Source organism: Trachemys scripta, chromosome 18 (assembly GCF_013100865.1).
Source record: "Trachemys scripta elegans isolate TJP31775 chromosome 18, CAS_Tse_1.0, whole genome shotgun sequence".
NCBI lineage: Eukaryota > Metazoa > Chordata > Testudines > Emydidae > Trachemys > Trachemys scripta.
In genome coordinates, this window is record NC_048315.1 from 16,192,391 (window position 1) to 16,216,334 (window position 23,944).

Below are 23,944 nucleotides of genomic sequence, written 5' to 3' on the forward strand. Positions count from 1 at the left end.
GGGAGGGGGAAATCCCGGACATTGTGAGTGCTTTACAAATTCCCCCCGGACGCTATTTTTAGCACACAAAAGGAGGACATGTCCGGGTAAATCCGGACGAATGGTAACCCTAGACATCAAGGCAAAACACTCTTAACCCTCACACTGTAAAATCTGACCATCAGCATTAGCCCAGACCCTCTATTCCAGGGATAGGCAACCTATGGCACACATGCCGAAGGCAGCACGTGAGCTGATTTTCAGTGGCACTCACACTGCCTGGGTCCTGGCCATCGGTCCAGGGGGCTCTGCATTTTAATTTAATTTTAAATGAAGCTTCTTAAACATTTTGAAACCTTATTTACTTTACATACAATAGTTTAGTTATAGATTATAGACTTCTAGAAAGAGACCTTCTAAAACGGTTAAAATGTATTACTGGCACATGAAACCTTAAATTAGAGTGAATAAATGAAGACTCGACACACCACTTCTGAAAGGTTGCCGACCCCTGCTCTATTCAATCCTCTAGCATGAGTGAGGCCTCATTTTGTTTGGAGGGGACAGAACCCCGTAGATTCCCTGTTGTCATCAATGGAATAATTGTCCAATCCATCAAAGCACTTAAGCACATGGCTAACCTCCCATCCTCACATACTTCAAGTTAAGCACATGCTTAAGTGCTTTGCTGTGCTACTTGCGAACTGATCTTTCATTTGTGTATGAATAAGAATCTGCTGGTTTATAGATTGTACTTCTAAAAAATAAGGAATATTTGTTAAGGTAAATTGAAAGATAATTGCATGGGGTTGGGGAAAGAACTAACCTGGGGGAATACATGGAAATGCCTATCGCAAGAAAACCCTGCTTTTTAATGAAGCGCAAATGGGCGGTGTTTATTCACCCACAAAAACATGCTTTTTGTAATAAACGTGTAACGCGTAACAGAAGATCCACTACAGCTCGCAGCTCAGCGAGTCATCACTTTTCCTGGGTGACCATCTCTTGTACTCCAGACTATAAACCTTCATTTTGAAAAAGGCAGAGACTTTATCCCTCTGGTTTCAGGAAAAAAAAAACCTTCAAAACGTCAAGTGACCATATACCAATGCGGTTTTGTCTGCTTGAGTCTGCGAACAGCTTGAAATTATAACCATCTACACTACCAGCTTTCAGTGTTGTAACCGGGTCAGGACACAACAGCAGGATAGCCAGGTCGCTAGACTCAATTGCAAGTAATCAGGGTCTAAGTGCCAGATTTTCCAAAGAGCTCACGGTCTGATTTTCAACTGCTCAGCAGCCACAACTGGGGCCAGGTTTTCAAAAATACTTCAGCTTCCATTTTAAGCACCTATATAAGGGGCAGATTTCAAAAATACGCAGCACCCAGCAGCTCCCATTGAGGCCCTTATGGCCAGGTTCAAAAAAAGAAAAAGAAAAAGTTGAAAATCCAGCCATTTATTTTGGTGCCTAGAAATGGGAGCCGAGCTTTCTTGTTGGCTGGGATTTGTTTGAAAATTGGGCCCCTATTTATGTATGTAATGAGGGAGGGTTTAAAAAGATGGTTATCTGGAGCTACTATAACGGTTTGCAGGCCATTTGGGTTGCATGTTACACAGAAGATTATAACCCTTCGCCCAGAGTTATTACAATCGCACAAAACATAGCAGGTGCTGCATTCGCCCACTACTACACCGTTTTCCTGCTACATCGCCAGTAGAAAATGTAAAATTAAAATAATGACTGCTCACGGGAAGAAACAAACATTTTTACTTTATTTTTTTTTTAAACCATTCTGAATTATGGTGCAATTGTTTTTAAGAGTTTGCTTCAAAACCAATACCCTATTTAAAATGACAGGAGTGGATCTTTATGGCAGCTTCGCAGCAGTGAGGCGTAACACCATGCGGGAGACCCAGCCTGGAGTCCTAATGGCCCCTGCCTTCCCCAGGGAGTAGAATCTGGGAGAGAAGGGAGCACTTCCCATCAATCCACAGTGAGACACAACATGGCTCCCAAGATATTGCACTGGACTGGGAGTTAGGAAACCTAGGTTCTAGTCCTGGCTCTGCCACTGATTGGCTGGGTGACCTTGGGCATGTCACGTCGCCTCTCTCATCCTGTTTGTCTGTGTTGTCTCTTGAGGCAGGGACTGTCTTATTATGTGCCTGCAGAGAGCTGGCACAACTGGGCCCTGCTAGGTGCTACCTTTATTAATACCACCAACTACCACAGCTAGCAGAGGCTGACTGGCTTCTAAGGGAGTCCCGTCATGACAGATAAAAATCAAATGCATTTACAATCTTACATTTGAACTTACAATATTTGAACTTAGTCTCAAGGACTAAAACATTAAATGAAATTAAACAGGCCAATCAGTTGTGTGTGTTAAATCAATACATACTGATGTCATCGTCACCCTCCTTCACAACACACACAGGGATACTGTAATGTTTAAAGTTGTGTGTCACCAGGTGTTGGACTACAGGATGCTGAAGGAAGAAGTAGAGCCATTCTTCTGACTCACCCCGGTGGCCAGAACAGGAGGCTCTCTGTAGCTCCAGTTCAGAAATACTTACCTTTTATATGTCTGAGAAGGAAACAAGAGACTTATTATTTGCATGGTCACTGAGCTAGGTCCTGTGTATATATACAGTCAGTGACACTTCCTGCCCCCAGAAACTTTACAATCTAGATAAATAGGGTTCAAAGAGAAAGAGAAGTGAAGTGTCTTGCCCGAGGTCACACACAGCAGGTCCGCAGCAGAGCAAGGAACAGAAACCAGGTCTTCCAGTTCCCAGGCCTGCCACTATCCACGGGATCACATGGCCAACATAAACAGCAGAATGGCAATCTCAGCAGAGAAAAGCCCTTTTATATCTGTACGTATAATCCTGCTGTAAAGCGCTGCAAGTACATTCCTGTATCCCAGTATAGGGGTGAGCTTTGGCCAATATCCTGCCCAGAAACCGCCTATTGACAGGGTGCCACCTCTGAGCCAGTGGTACGATTGCTCCTCCTTAGTATTGCACGCACAACCCTTGCCTCCCCCACGATCTGGATTGTAATAAGGTTTAATAGAGACAAGAGTTTTGTACCAAACACAAATCCTGCTGGCGTTTCACCTGGCCGGAGGGAAGTGGGGGGAGAATACCCCTTCAGCTCACCAGCTGGAGCCCTGAGGAACTATCAGGGTTGAGAAGGACTCGGTGTCTTACAATGGATCATTCTGCCTCAACTAAGCCTCAGAGACAGACAGACAGGGCTGGCTCTCATGAGTCAACTTTCATTCCAAGATCTCTCCACTCTTTATGCAAGTGCCTGGCCTCCTTCCCTACTGCAGCTCTCACCAAAGGAGGTGATGTGATTCATTCCACCTGCGAGACCTGCTGCTCAAGAGGTTCTTTGGGGCTTCTCTCACCCCACAGCTCCACCACCTCATCAAAATCCAAAGGCAGATGCTCTGCAGCAGGAGAGTTCTGGTTCTATTTTTGGCAGACCCGGGGAATTCACACAAGCCTTTTATTTCAAAGGAAAAAATCCCCAGAGTTTTGCCTCCCTTTGGCGACTTGGCGGTTTCAGATCATAAACACAGACCTTGAAGTTCAATAGTGGTGAAGCTCCCTCTTCAGACACCTACGCTTCTAACCCACCCTATATGCACCCCAGGGAGGGGGAAAATGAATCTATAAACCATACGATTTAATCATACGAATGAGGATACGTTTCTTCTGTCATTCCCAGAGGAGTGGAAACAATACGGCATTTCACATTTCCTAGTAACAGAGATTGCCAGCAATACCAAAGTCCAGTATTACAGTCCCCTCCACAATGGGAGCAATAAAAAAAAAAATAGTTCTGGCAGTAGGGAGCGATGAAAGGACTCAAATCGCTCTTCTCAGAACCCAAGGGTCCAGAAGACTAAAATTAGTAGCGTGTGTTAAGTGACTAATCCCATCTCCCTGTGGTTTGCTGCCTTTCCCTGTACCATTCTGATCACGAACCAGGAATGTTTATCACTAGCTATCTCAAGAGATGATTAACTACCTACCATGAAAAAGAGGAAAAAAAAGTTACCTTCAGAAGTCACAGGACTCTTTCAGGGGTACCAACACTGGTAGGTATTTCAGTTTTGCGTAGGCACAACTAGACAGACCAGCAACAGAAACACAGACAGATCAAACAGCTCATTGTATGGCATCCGGGATAAGCTTTTGTTAGCCATGTGTTCCCGAAAGAGGAATTTTCAAACAAAGATTTTTTTGAGAAATATAGTGCCAAATTCTGCATGTGCGTTATCCCCGAATACCCCACTGGCTTCAGCTAAATGACACGGATTAACATCGGTGTAAATGAAAGCAGAATTTGATCCATTGTGCTGTGGGTTACAGAGAAATGTGCTACTGTATTAGTGATGCAGCAAATCATATCCCTCACGTACAGTTTGTAATATAATGTTTTTAAAAGGAGTACAAAGACCCTGCTACTACACTTGGAAATAACAATTTCTCCCCTAAGTAATACACTCACAGGCGCCATATTTTACCAGGGCCAACAACAGCCCTTATTTTTCCACCAACTGTTACACAAAAATTGGTGGTAAATAAGACCAGGGTTGATCCTGCTGGAAACTGCTTGCAAAATGGAATGCCTTCAACTCCCACTCAAGTCAGGGTTGAGGTGTTGTCCAGCACCTTATGGGATTGGGACCAAATGCTTCTGGTTCAGGGGTTCTCAAACTGGAGATGAGCACCCCTCTGCCCTTCTCATATTTCTGAATAGGAAGGAGCTCCTAGATAGTTCCTGCCTACATGGGAGGTCAGAGACGAGATTGACAAGTCTTGTTCTAGTTTATTTCCCCTTTGGGATAAAGTCTCACATTAAAATGTATCAAGCGTCTGTATCAGTCAAAGGGCTTTGCAGGGCTTCAAAAATAAAAGCCTCCGCTCTCTGCTGTGCTACAGCCAGACACCGGCTAATGGCTCCGAGGTGGGGTGCAGTTTTGAAACTCAAGTTCTTTGCCAGCCCACATCCCCCATATTGATGGGCAAAATGAAAATGCCCCAGGGGTGACCTCTCTCCTATTTATGTAACTTCATGTTCACAGAGCAAGGGCAAGCGGGTCAGGGGGATCAGGAGTGTTTTAGCTCTGAAATGGAGCTGTATTTCTTAATTTACCAAGGCAGGAGGGAAAGGGAAGCCTCACGGAGAAAGCAAGGTGAGTGACTCTTCTGGCAACAGGGACCGAAACGGGAAATTAACACTCTCAGTGGCATGGGGAAAGGGGGCTATTTTTATTTTTAAAATGTTGATTTACTACATTTGTGGAGCAGAGTTCAAGCCAAGATTCATCAAAAAGAAACCAGGGGGGTGGGGAAAAAAGAAAAAAAAAAAAGTTTCCAGAGTCTGGTTTCTTGGTATGTAAGCTAACACTCATGTTATTTAAAGCCAGAGTTTTAACAGCGTTCAGCTACTGTTTGCGTGATCAGGATAAAAAAATCGCAATCCTAATTCCTGGCCCCCTGGTGCCTATGACAACTGGTATCTGTCTCCTTGGAAACTAATCTCGTGGTATTTGAACAATGTAACAAGGGCCTTTAATCTCCCAAACACTGTAAATCTTTATTCTAGCCTGCTTTTCTAGTACCAGAAGAGCCAACATAAAAAGCTTGTTGTTTTCTGTGCAGTTAGGGAGATCCTAACTGCAATTTTCTATTACACACACACACTTCTTTAAATTAAAAGGGGGTCTATGTCTCTTGTGTTCAGGAGCCCTACAGATAAATAATTACTCATGCTTCACATAACTTAAGAATCTGTTCCTTAGGCATGGAGAACTCACACTGACAATTACAGACAAAGCTTTTTCACCCAGATGAAAGGAAAAGAGATGCATCCATCACCCCCCCCCCCCCCCCCCCCAAAAAAAAAGCCACACAAAGGATGGCTACATCTGTAATATCAGCTCGCTAAAAACAAGTCTGGTGAGCAGAAATGCTTTTGTGCCTGATCCAAATCATCAAAGCAAGTCGATTTCCAGGTGTCCCAAGGCTACAGAGCCTGGCATGTTCCGCCCTCATCCTTTTGCACCCTGAAATGACATCAGACAGCTGCGCTGGACACAGTTTAAAATAGGTTTCTTGGTAAAATTGGCAGAAAACCCCCCCACCAGTAACTGGTTTATAAACTGCATCCAAAACTCAATCAAAAGCTATTAGCAGAGAAAAAGGGAAAGGTATTTTGCATGCTGCAGCGTGACTAGCATTACGAATGAAGAAGCTGTATCAGATCTCAATGTTACTGGGAAATCATAATACAGTAGCTATAGGGACTGGCAGAGGGGGGGAAAACATTGTTGCTAGTCAGAGCATAGAGGTGTTTCAAAGAAGCACTAGCTCGGACACTGCCTGACATTGTACGTTGTTGTCCAGCAGTGGAGTTTTATTATTTCATTATTTTGTTATGAACTGATGCTACGGCTTAGCACTTACCTTGCACAGCACCTTCCAGCCCAGGATCTCTCAGGCCTCGCTCTACAGATACTAATGGATTGAACCTCCCAAACCCTGTGCCAGCGGGTATGGTAGGACTAGCCTCGTTTTACAGAAGGGGAAACCAACGCACAGAGTAATTCAGTGACTTGCCCCACAGTAACTCGGTGTCAGAAATGGGAACAGAACCCAGGAGTCTTGTCTCTCAGGCCAGGTCTACACTGCAAGGGAAGTGTGTTTGCAGCACTGGTAGGCATACCCCTGCGAGCTTTCATCTAGCCAGCGTGAGTAACAATAGCAGTACACATGTGGTGGCATGGGCTTCAGCATGGGCTCGCCACCCGAGTGCGAGTCCTCCAGAGACCCGGGTATGTATGCAAGTTGCCTGTGCTACCATGTCTACACGGCTATTGTTACTCATGCGAGCTAGATTAAAGCTCTCATGGCGTGGGAGGAAGCATTCTTAAGGACACCACTTCCCTCTCCCCTCACAGGAAGCATTCTTACATTAGCAAATGCAGAGAAGATGCCAGGGTGAAATGGGCTCTCCTACGCGTGGGGTTTGGCTCTGTGACCCCCATCAGCTTTCTAGCACCCACCTCTTCCCCCAACACAACCTCTCCTCATCTGGCTGACTCCGCTTGCCTCTTTCCCTTCTCTGTCCCCCTTCCCCACCCCACTCAAGACTGGCACCTTGTCAGGCCTGCTGCCCCTCCCTCTCACTCACCCACACAGCTTTAGCAAGAGAAGAGGATGCACAATGCTCAGTTATGCACCCAGCCTGCTGCAGATCCTCTCTGCTTGGAGCTTGAAACAGCCTGCAAGGGGAGCAGCGAAGACTGAGACCAGCCCACCCCACTTCTCCCTCCACGCCCCCAGGAGGCATCGTGACCTAGTGGATCAAGCACCAGGCTGGGACTCAGAAAACCTTGGTTCTATGCCTAGCTCCACCACTGACCTTTTTTGTTCCTGCTCAGTGCCTCAGTTTCCCTGGCTGTAAAATGGAGATGATACTGACCTCATTTATAAAGTGCTTTGAGATCTACTGAGGAAAAATGCTATATAATCATGTATTATTATTGTTGCTCACAGCAGTCCCCAGGACTGTAAAACCTAGAACAGTCTGGTCCAAAGCACACCATTATACTCTACTATTCTATATTAGGCAATATCAGAGAGCTAAAGGCCAAGCATAATATTTTCAATGGAACAGTTTCCGGTTGAAAAATGCTGTTTTGTCAAAATACAAATATTTCATGGCAATGTGTCAATTTCAACAACAACAAAAATCTCAAACAAGAATGGTTAGAAGCGGAAGAGCAATTGAAAATGAAACCGAGCATTTGATTTAGTTTTGATTTTCATTTCGTTTCAACTTGATGTGGAAAAATGGTTTCAATGCCCCGTGCGCTGTGGTTGGACAGTGTTGTCACATGTTACCTTGTGTGTTCTTTCATTGGATGAGAGCGTCTGGAGGAGAGCAACAGAAATGATAAGAGGTTTGGAAAACCACTTCGGAGGAAAGGTTGAAAGAATTGGGCATGTTTAGTCTACAGAAGAGAAGGCTGAGGAAGGTCATTATAACAACCTTTTACAAATTTGAAAAAACTGTTAAGAGGACGGTGATGAATTGTTCTCCATGACCACCAAGGGTAGGACAAGAAATAATCGACTTCATTTGCAGCAAGGGAGATTCAGGTTAGATATTCGGAAAAACGTTCTAACCATAAGGATAATTAAGCACTGGAATAGGTTACCTGAGGAGGTTCTGGAATCCCAGTCATTGAAGGTTTAAGAGCAAGTTAGATAAACCCAGTCAGGGATGGTCTAGGTAGAATGAAACCTGGAATCAGCATGGGGGGGGGGGGCTGGATTAGAGGACATGGAGGTCTTCCAGCCCTCCAGTTCTGTGATTCTATGAAATGTTCATTTTCTGACCGGCTCTAACTGAAGCGAGGCTACATACCCCGTTCCCTGGGGGTGTGCGGAACAGGGGGGCAGAAGCAACGGTCTCCTGGATTGAAAATTCTGTTTATCCCGTTCAAATTGATCTGAGGAGTGGGGGGGGGGGGGGGGATTCGCTGCCCCTAAAGGAATTCAGCCACTCTCTGGAGACTCCAGAGTCATCCCCAGCTCATAAAGATGTTTTCTGAGGCGCAAACCTATGCCTTTGCATTGCACCAGGTGGCATGAGTTTTTTTGTTTTTATAAATTTCCTAGAGAAGATGCCCAGATTCCCCTTTGCCAATACTCCAGCTGAACACTGCTAGGATGGATGGATAGATTTAGTGCGGCAAGTGCATGGAAAGGAGAATTTCCTTCACCGGTGAATACAAATACGTACATCTTCCCTTTGGGGGAAAAAACCCAAACAAATCACTGATTCCATTCCCCAGCCCTTCATTCCTCTTCTCTGCTATGCATGCACCTCTAATTCCATGTACTGAGCACCCCGGTACAACTGTCCCTCCTTTCAAAAAAATCAAGACTGCTTCAAAAGCAAAGACTGAAGCGGGGGGCCTTCCCTCCCAACCAGCCCCTACCTGCATCACATCTCTAGTTTTGTCAGGACAGAGTTTAGTTTAAAAGACTTAAAACTTTACATTTGCAAAGAAAAAAAAAAAAAAAGATGTAATTTGCTTGTATGTTACTGGAGAAGTGTCAGGGGACTGGAGAGGCCCTGAAAACAATTCTCAACTGTATACAGAAAAGTAATACAGACCCTCTCTCTCTGCACCCCTTTCCCAGGCCCTGCTCCGTCCATTCATACAACTGGCACAAGTCCCTTTTTCTCTGCAGCTGTTGCCCCCTGAGCATCCTTCCTGCATTCTTCCGTCTCATCATCTCTCTTTCTTTTCCATGCTGATATCCCTCTCAATGCAGTTCTCAGCCACTGCACTGCATTGGGTGTGATGTAGGACAGTATTCTTTAAGTATTTCTCTCTTCATCTAGTCTTATTTAATTCTTTAAGGCTCGATCCTGCAATCTTTATTCAGGCAAAGTCAACGTGGATAGCAGAATCGGGTCCCAAATTAAGGCCAGACTTTTTACCCCCTAATTCTCATTGGTCGTGGGCCATACTGAAATCAATAGGAAAATAGGGTACAAGTATGGGTGGTACAGTCTGGTCCTTAGATAATTATATCCACTCAGCTAGGGCTGCCAACAATTCCCTATTACAAGGGCTGTCCCTTATTTAAATAGAAAAGGGGCTGTCCCGTACTTCATCTCTGTACAACAAGATCAAGAGTTGCTGAGTGATGCAAAAAGTAGCAAGAAATATCACAGCAAACGTAGGTGAGTACTACTTAATAAATAATAATACTGGGAGGTGGGATAGGATAGGGGTGCTAAGAAAAGAGTCCCTTATTTTTGAAATACAATGTTGGCAACACTGCACTCATTACCGTGATGCATTTCCATTTAGTCATCCCTCTTAGGGATTTTTCTGAATAGCACCATTAGTGTCGCAGCGTAGGCCCCAGTTCAGGAGAGCATCCCTACTCAGGACAGCACTTACCGCAAACTCTTAAGGGCAGGGATAATCTTTTTGGTCTGTTTGTACAGCACCTAGCATAATACGGTCCTGGTCCATGACAGGAGTTCCTGGGCACTACTGCAATATAAATAAATAAATAAATCAAATCAATCATCAAGTGCTTTCCAGGTAAATTAGAGCTGCATAACGAGGTCTCTAAACAAAAAGAAACCACGACTTAATGTTTTTACTATGGTTTAATCATCTCTCTAACATTTGTCTGGTCTCAGCACAGTAGATGTGTGATTCTGGGACATCACTATGTTATAGTAAGTACTAGTCATTGAACTGAACCGTGACTGTTTCGAGCCCACATGAAGTCCTCTACCCAAAGATTTCCAAAGCAATTAAACAAAGCCAAACAGCTCCGTGACTCCCACACGCATGGCCACCAGCATAATCATAATGCAAAGGACACATTTAAAAGCAACATGCTTGGCTAGGGCTACGCCCCAGACGCAGACAATAAAGGTCTACAACAACTCGCCCCAAAGCCAAGCCGAGCACCCTAGAACCAGGAGAGGAGGAAGAGCTCAAGTTTCCATGCAGTCCACTGGGGATCTTGGTACAGGTTCAGTCTTGCAAGGCGCTGAGCACTCCGATCCAACAGCGCTCTCAAGCATATACTTAGCTCGGAGCGTGTGTGATGGGGTTTGCAGACCCCACACTGAGGTACAAGGAGTGGTGGAACACTGTTGGGCCAGGAAGGCCCTACATCCCTCAGCAGCTGCCGGGATGCTCCCTGTGGAGGACCTGTTTAGAAGAGAGCTCTGGCAGTCTGGCAGAGGATGCATGGTGTTCAAGCAGACAGACAGACTGCAGCCGCCAAGGTAGAAACACTGCACAGGCGAAATACAGGGAATGCGAGTAAGACTCGACTGGGATCCCTTGATTAAGGAGAGGGCAACTGGACTGAGCATGAGCTGGGAAGTGTTCTCTCCCTCCGCCCCCCCCCCCCCCCCCCCAGTAGCTGGGGCCATGCCCCAAAGGCAAGGCAGGAAGAACCCCAGGGGAGGCGGACCTGGAGAAGCAGCCAAAAGGGACTGAGCCACGCCTTGTCTCTCCACCAGGTCCTGCCCAGGGCCCCAGGGGAGAGAGGGAGGGCCTAGGTCCTGCTATCCTTCCCTCTTCCCCCTTGCTGCCTGAGAGAGCCAAGGGTACTCAGGCCTGCTGGAACGCACAGTGGTTTGGCTGCCAGGCCCCCAGACTGCCCAAAAGCGCCACCTCAAGGCTTGGAGAGACTGTTCGGCTGCAGCCTGACCACTAGGCCTGCTGCACTTCAGTGTAAACACTCTGAATATTAGGAGCTGCAACAGTGTCACATTTGCATAAGAAATGCAGTCTGTGTTACTCCCTCTGTGGCTTCTTTTTTCCATCCAATCAATCCATCTAGGTCACTGTTCCAAGATATGGGGGAGTATGTAAATCATGAAACCTAAAACCAGAGCAGTTCAAGAAGCAAATAACGGATTAGGTTTTGTTTTGGGAGCAAAACGTTACTTGAAAACTATATAATGGACTGATACAAACACGCCCTAATCTTGGCCAAAAAACTAAACCGCTTCAAATTCTCAATGATATGCATATCTTATCGAGTCTGATTTGCATATTGTATAAATATTTATTTGCTTTTAATCCTGCAAAGCAAACCTGCCTTGTGGCACATTTCTTTTTAGGCAGCAACTGCACAGTTTTAATCGGGCGTTTTAGACTCTGAGAAAGTGAAAACAGAAATGGCATCTCACACTCAGTGCCTCCTTAAGGGGGAAGGGTGAGATCAGATCAATTGCAGACTAGTACCCACTACTGTATATTAAACAGCGCATGCTGAAAATAGGGATGCAGCATGGTCTAGTGGACAGGGCACTGAACTGGGAGGCAGGAGTCCTAGGCTCTGTCACTGTCCTGCTGGGTGACCTTGGGCACATCACTTTGCCTCTGTGCCTTTGTTTCTCCTCCCACTGTTTGTGTGTCACATGGTTAGACTGCAAGATCTTCAGGGCAGGGATTGTCTCTTACTGTGTGTGTGTGTGCGCGCGCACGCACATGCTTAACACATGGGGCCTCGAACAGTTACCATAATATAAATGGCTCTCCCAATGTTGAATAACCAGGCATGAAGAACTACAAGTAACTTAATTTCTTGGTAAATGCAAAATAGAAAGAACAGAGTAATGATCCAACTCCTTATCAGTTATTCCGTGCCTGCATCTCCCAGGGATGCTAGAGAAATGAGACTGCTGCTAACCTGAGAAGATTACAGTAGGTCACCATCTCAAAGAAACAGACTGCGATTAAAGAGAAGCAGTGTGGCTAAGTGGACAGAGCACTGGACTGGAACTCAGGAGACCTGCGTTCTGTTCCCAGCTCTGTTGCTGGACTGGTAGGTGACCTCGGGTAAGGCACTTTTCCTCTCTATGCCTGTTTCCCCATCCTAAAATGGGGATAATGATTCTAACCTCCTTTGTGAAGTGCTTTGAGATCTAGTGCTGAAAAGTATTAGACAGGGTATTTTACACATATGTGCTTGCCATGTTAAACAAAAGAAACTGACATTTCCTCATCTACTAAGAGATGTAAATAATAGAGTATTCAATGACGGATCATAATTCTAGTAAAATTAAAATTACTAGCAACACAGCTTGGTGGTTAACTATTCAGATTTGGACCCTCCATTCATTGTATTGTCACACTACCAGGACTCTTGTTTTCACTGTTTTACTTTGTTATTTCCAAAAAGCGAAAAAAGAAAAAGAAATGGGCGTCTTAGATCAGCAGGTAAACTTTCAATCGGAGGTCTCCCCACCCTATTTGGTACAGATACACTGAATGAGCAAAATTACCTCTCAGATGCAAACCAGAGTACTTGGATCTCTAACTACCTGAGCCGTACCTGCAATTCGCTTGTGAATGCAGATGGAAAAAGGCAAGTGCAAACATTACCGACACACATGGCACGGCCAAGGGAGGCAGTCCTTTCAAACATTTGGCCTTATTATTTTTGTACCCATAAGCAGAATAGAATAGAAAAGAAAAAGAAAGCCGGACTGTTTTTTCCATTTACTGCCCCCCCATCCCTGTAAACCAGGAGTATGTCCATTTTACTTCCTTTTTAACACAATGGCACAAAACCAATATTGGGGTAGAATGCAACCGCTGAGCACATAGCGCCTTTCAACCCACAGACTCCCAGTGCACCAAAGACTGGTGTTTGCTCAACTGCTGAGATTAAGAGCAGACATTCAAGTGTTTGTGGTCGCTGCTGAGATCGCACTGTTTGCAACGGACCTGTCTCATTGTTTGTTTTGCCTTCAGTGCCTCACTAGAGGAGCAGAGTTCAGGTGGACTGGAGGCCTGCACGGTGCATTTCCATTTGGGTTTCTTCTTGCGTTAGTCTTAATTCTGAATTTGCTGGACGTCTACAGCTTGTTTGTGCAGAACTACCTCATTCTTGTCAGCAGAAGCAGCAGGGTTTAAAAAAAAAAAAAACCAAACCTCAAGACAGTGAACATTTGACATAAATGACAGACTTGTACATGACATTTTTGATCAAGCTTAGGCTGAGTTTTGCCAAAGGTAACAAAGGCAAATCACTGAACGAGGGGATACTAAATTTGTACTGTGTGTGCATGTACACACACATGCTGCATTGACCGGCAGCATTGTCTGACAGGGCACTGGAGTGGGACTCCAGAGACCTGGGTTTTATTCCTGGCTCTGCCACCGACCTGCTGGGTGATCCCAGCCAACTCACTTCACCTCCCAGTGCCTCTGTTTCCCCGTTCGCGGTCTCCTCTATTTAGATTGTAAGCTCTTTGACACTTTTATTATGCATCTGTGCAGCACCTAGCACAACGGGGGTCTAGTCTCAGTAAGTCCCTCTGTATATTGAGAGGGATTTTTGTAATACAAATAGTCCCAGAGAAAACAAGGCTCTGGCCATTCACGAGCAGCCCTGTGGGAAAGTTCTACAGAATCTTAGAGAGATGAAACCGGTAGCTTTCTAGAGAAATTTGGATATGGCTCCATATAAATTATTCCAAAAACCTACAGAATTTATAGACAATAAAGAGATTCTTCCCATAGGGTTTAAGATCCCTAATAGAATTCTAGAGCATGGCTGTAACTCTGTTAAATCTGCAGGATAGTACAAAGCTCTATAGTCAGGTTATCACTTTCTATCACCTTCTACAGGACCTATAAGGGCACAAACATTTGGGCCTTTATGTTGTGGCAATGAAAATGTCGTTAGGCACTCAGCCGCTGTGTGAGGAGCATGGAATTAGACAGATTAGGTTAGATTCAATGAGCTGAAGGAAAAGACCTTGCCCGAAGGCTCGAAAACAATGAGGAGAACCTGGAAAATATCTCCAGAGAAGGCATTCCTGAACCAAGAACGTCCTCTACCACCGGTCTGATCAGATTTGAACCTTGGGCAAGAATCACAGCTGCCATGGAGGGGAGAACAGTGATACTGTGGCAGGTTATATCTTTCGCTGAGGACTCACCTAAACTAAAACTGAAGGTGTCTCCAATCCATTTCTAGAGGGAATCCAGTCCAAAGGGGACAACCTAAATGTAAATGTGTCTGCCTCTATCTATGTAAAACTGAACACTCGAGTCTTGATCATCCGAACATCAGAAGCACCTTAATTACCCCTTGCTTCCGACAGATGGATGGAAAGTGACGTTTGCCTGTATCCCTTCCTATTCCGCTGTGATCAAAGCATTCAAATCTGATCTATGTAGCCTAAGATTGTGAATTAATTTCTTAATCAGCTCCCCTTAAATGGGTTGCAAGCAATTAGGTAATCTGAGCGAGTCACCCATCAGCGACATTGCCAATCTGCTTTCAAGCCCAAGATACTGCAGCGGGAGCCTCAGGGAGTCATTCCAAAGGAAGCTAGAGAGCTCTTTGCTAAGCTCTTCACACACAACACAGAGCCTCAAAGTGGGTAAACACAAAGCTACTTTATAATGTAAAAGTAAATATTTAAAGAGTCATTTATTTCATCTACTCAGCTGCAACACCTTGTCCGCTTTAGAAACCTCGGGAGCAGGCCAGGCAACCGACTAGCTGTCCTGCTATTATCTGTCTTCGGTGAAAACCCACATGGGGCTTGCATTCATGCATCATCGCTCCGTTGTTTGCATCTCTGGCATTCGTTAAACAACCTGACCTGGTCCATCAATGGCTATTAGCCAGGATGATGTCCCTAGCGTCTGTTTGCCAGAAGCTGGGAATGGGTGACAGAGGATGATGGCTCACTAGATCGTTACCTGTTCTGTTAATTTCCTCTGAAGCAGCAGACATTGGCCATTGTCAAAAGACAGGATACTGGGCTAGATGGACCTTTGGTCTAACCCACTATGGCTGTTCTTATGTAAAACAACCTGACCTTGGAAAGATGGAGATGAGGGAGCAGCCCAAAACCCAAATTACAACCAAAGCACCTTTAAACAAGTAGCCTAGCCCATGTAGATGTGAGCTCAGTATCTTTCAGGCCAGTGCTTCGTTGGAAGGGTCCCTGCCCTGGGAAGGATCAGACCAAGGCTCTCCAAAGTGGCAGAGGACAGGAATCCAAGCAGAGATCTGGAATTGAATTGAGTCCAAAATACAATGGTTAGGACTTATTACTAAAAATATATTCTCACAGATATGAGAGCAGGACCCTGCTAATTACTAATGCAACAGGTGCTCTAGGGACTGATGGGATAGATGCACAAGATCCCCCTGCCAGCGAAGGATTGTTCCCTGCAGCCCAATTTTAAATGACCCAAGCGACAGGGCCTCCATCACTTTTCTTGGAGGACCACTGCAATCCAAAAGAGGTCATTGTGAGTAGTTCTTCCCTGATATTCAGGCTAATTTTTCCTTGGTTTAATTTCATTCTGTTACATTCCCCCTATCTATCTCAGGGGCTGCGGGAGGAGAGATAGAGATCTCCATGGTCCTATTTTTTCTGCTCTTACAAAAATGAGTTTTGGCTTCCCCTTCCCTCTGCAGCAGAGACGACAGAACATTATTGCATATCGCAAGTATCAACACCTAAACACAAGCTGCCCCAGTGACCAGTCCTCCTCCATTCTCTCTGCCCCCTACAAGCATCAGTTGCTGACAACACCCTAGTAAGAATTAAGCACATGTAGGGCCTGATTTTCAAGCCATCTCAGCTCCCATTTAGCTCCCAAAGTAAGTGGCAGCGTTTTCAAAACAAAGCCACTGCTCACCAAATTGGGTGACCAGCTCTTCTGAATATCCGGCCATAGGAGTCACAATGGGAGCTGCTGCTGAGCATTTTGGAAAAAGTTTAGCCACCATTATGGGCGCTGAGCCTTGGAATATCTCACCCTGAGCTTTTTTGTACATCTGGCTCCAAGTACTAACTCTCAAAGTTAACCAAAGAACTAAGCCACGGTTCCAGACAGCACCACACACAGGCCAGCGACACTCAGCTCATACGGACGCACCCATTAAAGTCTAGTCCTCCCCATTCCCTTTTCAAACACACGCAGAAGAGCGAGGGCAACACGTTCAAGCGAGACAGAAAAATCAATACCCAGAGTGAATGTTCTGGCCTTAAATGCTTTTTGGAACATCGCTAGCTAAGAGCGAGTTAGTGGGGGGAGGGGGGGAGAACACACCCACAACACACAGCAGTTTAAGAACTGCATTTGCTGTTAGGCTTTTCAGAGATATAGCTACAAATTTACAGCCTAGGAACAGGGAGGGGACTTCAGACACTCTGCACATTTGTCATTCAAAGTCTCCCAACGTCTTGCCATTCCCTTCTGAATGAGATACAGTCATTACTGATTAGCTACAGGGGAAGCAGGGAGCCAGGCAAGCATGTTCTTTGTTTCCGCTCATGCTCACTTCTGTGTTCATGAACCAGACCCCCCACCACCACACACACACCCCACTCCTCCCAGCAGCAAGATTTTCAGGAGTGGAGCTTCCCACCCCCTTTCCACACCCAACCCCTGCTCTCTGGGCCCACCATCCGGTAGATATTTTCTTTCCTGTTCCTCTAATCTCCCCTGCCCCCTGCTGCGTCTTTTCACGTCCTTAAACGACTCCCTCCAATTGCTGATGGACACTTGCACGGCTGCTCGAATAACTGGCTACACGAGTGCAGTGTTTCCTGCCTAGCAAAATAACCGGGCTTTGCTCTACGGTGGGGCTGCAAATACAGAACTGCAGCAGGGCAAACCAGTGAAAGCACTTTCCCCGATGGCAAAGGAAAAGGGATGGAGTTTAAAAAAAAAAAAAAAAAAAAAAGAGAGGATGGCTTGAGCCATTATGGCCAGAATTGTGGAAAAAAAGGCTACAAATGGGGCTGGGTCAGTGGTTCTTAGGGTGACCAGAGAGTAAGTGTGAAAAATCGGGACGAGGGGTGGGGGTAATAGGAGCCTATATAAGAAATAGACCCAAAAATCGGGACTGTCCCTATAAAAATCAGAACATCTGGTCACCCTAGTGGTTCTCAACCTACAGTAACTCCTCGCTTAACGCTGTAGTTATGTTCCTGAAAAATGCAACTTGAAGCGAAACAATGTTAAGCGAATCCAATTTCCCCATAAGAACTAATGTAAATGGGGGTGGGGGAGTTAGGGTTAGGTTCCAGGGAAATGTTTTTCGCCAGACAAAAAAAGACAGGATATACAGTATACACCATTGTGGGATGCATATGCAACTCTCTCGGTTACATTACTTGCATGGCCCCGTGGATGTCACGTGGGCCGCAGCGCTATGCTGATTGGGCCGCAGGTTGAGAACCACTGGGTTAGATTTTCAAAAGAGCTCCCAGTGCTGAACGTACAAAACGCTGGCTGCAGAGCTCTTTTGAGAAGATAAGATTGTGTCTACTCTGCACACAAACCATGGGCTCTGACTCAGGTTTGAGCCTCTTCCGTACCGTATGTCCACACGCAAACCTGTCTAAGATCAGCAAGCACTCAAGGCCTGCGTTGTATGACCCTGCTAGGGGGATGGATCAGAGCTGAAGTCCCACGCTGAACAGGGTGCAAGCCCTGTCATTCTGCAGTGTGGATGCAGGTCAAGCTGCAGACCCAAGTCAGAAGGTCTGCCTGGTGGAGCATGGATGCAGGATGCAGTGTGGACACTCAAGCACAGAGCCTACAAGCGTGGGTCCGGCAGTGTAGACATACTCTGAGTGCCCAGAGGGAGCTGCTGGATGGTGTGTGCTTTGGAAAACCTGACACTTATGTCTAAATGGGAGCTGAGTCCCAGATCCTCAAAGGGACGTAGGCTCCTAACTCCCATTGGATTTCAGTGGCAGTTAGGAACCTAAATACCTTTGAAGATCTGGGTTCAAGTTCTTTGGAAAAACTGCCCTGCCATCACATCAAAACAATGACCAACCAAAGGAGCTAAGATCATCAGGTTATTTATTTTCTATTTATTTACTGAGATTTAAAATAGATGCCTAGCCAGGGTTCTAGGTGCCCTAACACATCACTGATGAATGTTGCTGGGATTTTATTGCTTTGAGTACAAATACACTCCTCTCCTCCCCTTCATTGTTACGGGATGCGTATCCTCAGCGCTCGCCAAAAATCCTATCAAACAAGGTCTTCTGCAGCGTGCCCGGAAGGTCACCAAACTCAGGCAAAAAATAAATAAATAAAAATCATAAAATCAACTGGTAACAAAATATTGACTAGTCGTAACAACAACGATCTTGGCGGGGGTGGGGGGGAAACCACTAGGAAACAAAAAATAAAAACATCTTAATGGCACTGAGATAATGAAGCATCCCCATCTGCTTTCAAAGAGCCCTTGAGGACCAGGTATTTGTACACTCCAAAGCATGGAGTAGAGGAGATCTCCAGTCTAGTTGGCAGCTAAGGCAGAATAAACTTTTGTACCGCTGCAATGGCAGCGAAGGCTGCTTTTATCGTGAAGTGCCTTGCGCATGTATCCATTGATACCTCTATATTTAGGCAGGTGTAATTCCCACAGAGATAAAGACCTTGTTTTTCAAACAAGCAGCAGCATCACACATACGTTACAATAGCAAACATCAGAAAACAAAGACATTTTCGAGAGAGTGCTTAATCCTTGGGGTAGCTGCCTGGTAAATCAGAACCTCAAGGACGACACTGACTGTGAGGAGGCTGACGGCAGAGAACACAGAAAGGAAGCAGGCAGTTTGCCTATGACCAAGGAATGCTCTTCAATCTCCCCCCTCTTGCACACAATCCTAGGGTTGGAAAAATATTGCTGGGGTAGCCACAACATGCATTTGAGTCTGAGCCATTTCCCCGGACCCCTGCCTTTCGATGGCAGAGCCAGGGAATTCCCATTTCCTGAACAGACTCATACATGGTGCCTGATCTTTCTACCCCTGCGCTGCCTCTTGCTTTCCTCCCTCTTCGTTTCCAGCACAGGAGGAGAGGGCTAAGGGGTGGGAACCCCAACTCAAAGTCTAGCCAATGCATGGGGTGACGTGGTCATCCCTCAGAGCTGGACTTCAGCTCCGTCTGGGGTCTGCAAAAGGCGCAGCAGCAGGGTCAACCAAATACAATTCCCGTCTGCTTAACTGGGCCCAAGCCCAACCTATAATAGGAGACAGCACCAGAGCAGCCCACTCTCCCCCTAGTGCAGGGCTTCACACGCTCTCTCACAGCGTGGAAACACGGGCTCCCGGACAGATTGTCTGCTGGACAACCCAGCTTCCGTCCGGGCTTGTGCAAACCACTTCCCCTCCCCTTTAGTGAGTTTGCACTAATCGTACGACATCCTCGTTGCACCAACAACCCTGTTGCACCGACAGCCATTGGTTCCGTGAGGCACAAGTGCCATGCGCAAAGTGCTGCATGTCGTTTCAGCTGCTTTTAATGTGACTGTGCAGCAGGGAGCTAGGAGGAGCCAGCACCACGTGGCCAGCCATTTCTCCATGGGCAGCGTGTAAGTACTCTACCGACCACAGAGCGTGAGAAGCACTGCTTGGTCCAGACTCACTTCCTCTTACCTCATGGGAGCAGTGTATGCAGACAGTCTCTGAGCGCTGCTCACTATGGGTATGCCGACACAGCGATCACAGGCTGGGATTGGGGCTAGTGGAGACGGACCCAAGCTAGCTTTAATCCAGCTGGCTTGGGTACTGGAATAGTGAAGCCAAAGAATCATGGGTTTCAGCGTGGGCTGGATAATTACCCTGGGTAATTACTTGGGCGAGTAGCTCGCACTGCCGCAGGTGCACTGCTGCTCTACCCAAGGCAGGAAGATTCAAGCTAGCTCAGTATGTCTACACAAGCTGCAGGTAAAAAAACTCCACATGGCAGCAAGTCTCATAACCTGGGCCTACAGACTTGAGCACATAGGGTTTGGGCTATGGTGCTAAACATAGCAGTATGGACGTCCCCGCTGAGGCTCTGAAACCCAGTGATGGGGGTGGGTCTCTGAGCCCAAGCGGGAATGTCTACACGGACAGTTTTAGCACCGAAGCACGAGCCTGCGTCTGTAGACCTGGGCTCAGAGACTCACAGCCAGCCGCAGGGTTGGGTTTTTTTGTGCAGTTTAGCTGTACCCTACGAGCCAAGGGACTGGTTTGTTACAACAGCCTGGCCAGCAGATGCAGCATTACCAACCACAAGCGTTCGAAATTCAGTTTGGAGTCACGTCTCCAGAAGTTAGGAGAGGGCTTAAAAATCCTGAGATTTTACAAAAACAAACAATAAATTTTGGATTTTTGTTATTTGTTTTTTATAGGGGGTTCTGAGCCTTTAGGGAGCACTCACATCATGCTATCAAGCTTTTCTCTGCAACCACAAAACTAGAAAACTTAATAAAACAAAAGCAAGCAGAGATTGTCACGTATTCACAGGACTCCTGAAGCTAGGGCTTGACGAGAAACTTCCAAGTACCGTGACAAACTCACGAGGGCCTGGCAACATGGAGATGGTTGCTAGAAAGTGCGAAGAGACCCCTGGTGTAAACGCAGCCTACTCTGTCAGTGTGGGAACATCCTCTCCCTGAACGACATTAGCTATGTCAATGGAAACCCTCTTCCATCTATACTGGGGTTCTGTCGGCATAGTGTGACAGGCAGGGGTGTGTTTTTTTCAAACCCGACATTAGTAGCTATGTCGACGTAACTTCTCAGTGCAGACTGAGCCTGAAGCACAGAGAGGTGAAATGGCTTGCCCAAGGTCACCCAGCAAACCAGTAGCAGAACCCAGGTGTCCTGAGTCAGTCCTCTATCCACTAGGCCACACTGCCTCCTAAGAGCCCACAGCCACACCCCAGAGCAGAGCTTCAAGGTGTGGCCGGGTGAGTGGATCCACTAACTCTTGTCTCTGTGGAGGAGGGCTGTGCCACAAGTGGAGTCAAAGGCCATGGAGTACCCAGGAGGAAAGATGCCTGCCTGCCTCTCCCCGCCCCCCCCCCACCCCCCAATCTTGTAGCACCAATGCACTGAGCCCACATGCTCCGATTCAGTGCAGGAGATAGGATTTACCTTATCTATGAAAGCACAGTAGGTTAATGAGTCATGCTTTTCAAAACACCTCCGCCCCCAGGGTGTTATTTATTCCCTTAATGCGTGTGGCCATTTTAAACTGGCAGTGTATTTTTTGGTATTCAATATTATTGTGCAGGGACCAAGTCAGGTGTTATTTGTACAGGGCTTATCTAACAGGCTAGGCCAGCCCCCAGCTCAGAGGAACATTGCCCAGCCCCACTCCAGTGATCTCAGATAGGGAGGCCTGCAGAGCCAGCCGCTGCACTAAGCAAACAGCAGCTTCGGTTGCTGCAGCACAGTGACCTGCAGGCAGGAGTTTTTTTTTAGCAATCCGGGCCCTAGATCAGTGGATTTGAGCATCCTTGAGCTATTCCAGGTTACGCCCAGTGTTTTCTACAGCCGGTCTGTGCACCGACCCAAAAACCAGAGCTGGAAAAGGCCTAGTTCATCTTCAAATCGATCCCCATGCTGCCAGGGAAAAGCCGTTCCCTGCAACGCATGTTCGGATGCATTTTCTCCTCCCATGTCGAGACCAGAAGGAAGTTCTCCCAACTGCCAGCAACGTTGTGCAACAGAAGGGGGTGAAGAGAACGCTGCTCAGAGTTGTGTTTTCCCATCCTGCCTTTCCACTGAGAAGCTGCGGCACCCGAGAAGCATGTTCCTTCTGCAAATATAATCGGGGGTGGGGTGGGAAACAATATCAACATCAGATTCTGCAGAGCTAATTTTCAGGGGTGCTGAGTGCTTGTCAATACCACTGACAGCTGCTGGAGCTTGGATTCTCTGCACTTCTGACAATCACGTTCCAAGGTCAAAAGACAAGCGCAAGAGAATCGCCTCCAACCTGGGCACTTCCCTATGGAATTGCAAGGCCCAGTCCCGTGAGGTGCTGCTGACCCCCGTCCATTTCAGTGAGACGCTCAGCCGTCTTCGTGAGGCGCTCAGCTTCTTCTAGGATTGGGCTCATTATTAACGAGAAGCCATCCAGCACTGTGCCAATTTACCCATTGGAGATTGGCAGGTCGCCGGGCCGGCTCTGTGCCTAGGACGCGGGCGGGGAACTAAACTAAACCAGTTCAAGCATCTTTCAAGACTGTCATTTCACACTCATGTTTCTGTGTGAGCTGAGTCAACTTTTTTAAATAAATACAACCTGACACTAATTCTAATGGTTTTAATAAATGTTTAATGTCTTGTTAAAGGTCGCCCGCCTACTGTTCTCACTGCAGATTTGTATTAATAGCACATGGGCCACTTGGTTTTAACTGTGTTGTTTCATCAGGATTTCAAATGTTTGGCAGACACTTCTCCCAAGTGATGTATTTAAAGAAGAAACACACAATGCACTACATAATAAACTGTCAAGGAGAACAATGGCAAACAGCCAGTTAGCGCAACGGCAGGGGAAACATACAGATTAACATGGACACAAAGAAAAAAGATGGACTATTTGGTGCATGCATTAGAGAGTTAATAAGCCCATACAGATTCTTACTAAAAAACCAGCAATAAATCCAAACGAATCCTGCTTTTAACATCACAGTTTACACAGTGGTTTTAACACTGCCGTAGCAAGTGCCTACCAATTCTTGTAACCAATTTGTTTTATATAAAGGCTAAAACCGGATAGTAATAATAAAATATACATCAAAACAAAAACACCCCCTTCAGGGAGGCGTAATTTCATCCAGGGTTTTTTTTTAGGTGTTCATCCCCAGAAACTCAAGGTGAAATTACAGCTTGTGAAACCCCTGAAGGGTGCAGAGTAATTTATTTTCAGCAAGCCTCCTCAGATGAAGCTAATCGGTAACCTTGTCAATGTGTGCACTCAGGGCACCGATACAGTTGCACCCCTGATCTGCATTGTGCTGGATGCAAAGCCCAGGCCCCAATAAGGATGTTTATTTAAAGGCCCAATGCCAGAAGGCTCCTTAAAGTTCCTACCATATTTTACAAACTGAAAGGCCATTTTTCACACAGGCTTCTAACAGGGCCCTTTCAGCAGGATACAGCATCTGCCTCAGGCAGCATAGGGAAGCAGAGCTCCTGATTTTTCCCAGACTGGTTCCCCTCCTGTCTTTCCTTCCATGCTCATCACCCGATGTAATTATCTGGAAGAGAGATGGATTCCTTCAGAACCACTCCCATATGCTGGGATGCTGCTGGTCCTGCAGGCAGTCCCTTGTCCTCTTGCTCAGAGTGGCTCCCATTTTCAGTACACCATGCAAGGGCATCACAAAGGGCCCAATCGTGGGGGGAGACGATCATCTCCAAACCTAAGGCAGGACCCGAAGAAAAGGGCTGACAAAGCAGAGTTTGAAATCAGCCCTGCCCTGCTTTACTAGAAACGCTGATCGCTAGAAACTGAAATCCACACATCTGACAGCCCTCTGGGGTGAGGGCTGCCAGGTAAAGATAGGGGAAGGAGAAGTGACCACTGTGTCCA

General features: G+C 46.4%; 1 protein-coding gene across 5 annotated transcripts in view; it reads right to left on the reverse strand.

Moving 5' to 3' along the window:
- GTF2IRD1 (GTF2I repeat domain containing 1) overlaps nt 1–23,944 on the reverse strand; it is a 170,939-nt gene that overhangs the window by 132,598 nt on the left and 14,397 nt on the right. Inside the window, exon 2 of one of the 5 annotated variants that reach the window (XM_034752962.1) lies at nt 9,992–10,087. The exons of the other annotated variants lie outside the window; for them this stretch is intronic. The gene's annotated coding sequence lies outside the window, so the exon portion shown is untranslated. The remainder of the gene's footprint in view (nt 1–9,991; nt 10,088–23,944) is intronic. 5 annotated transcript variants of the gene reach the window in all.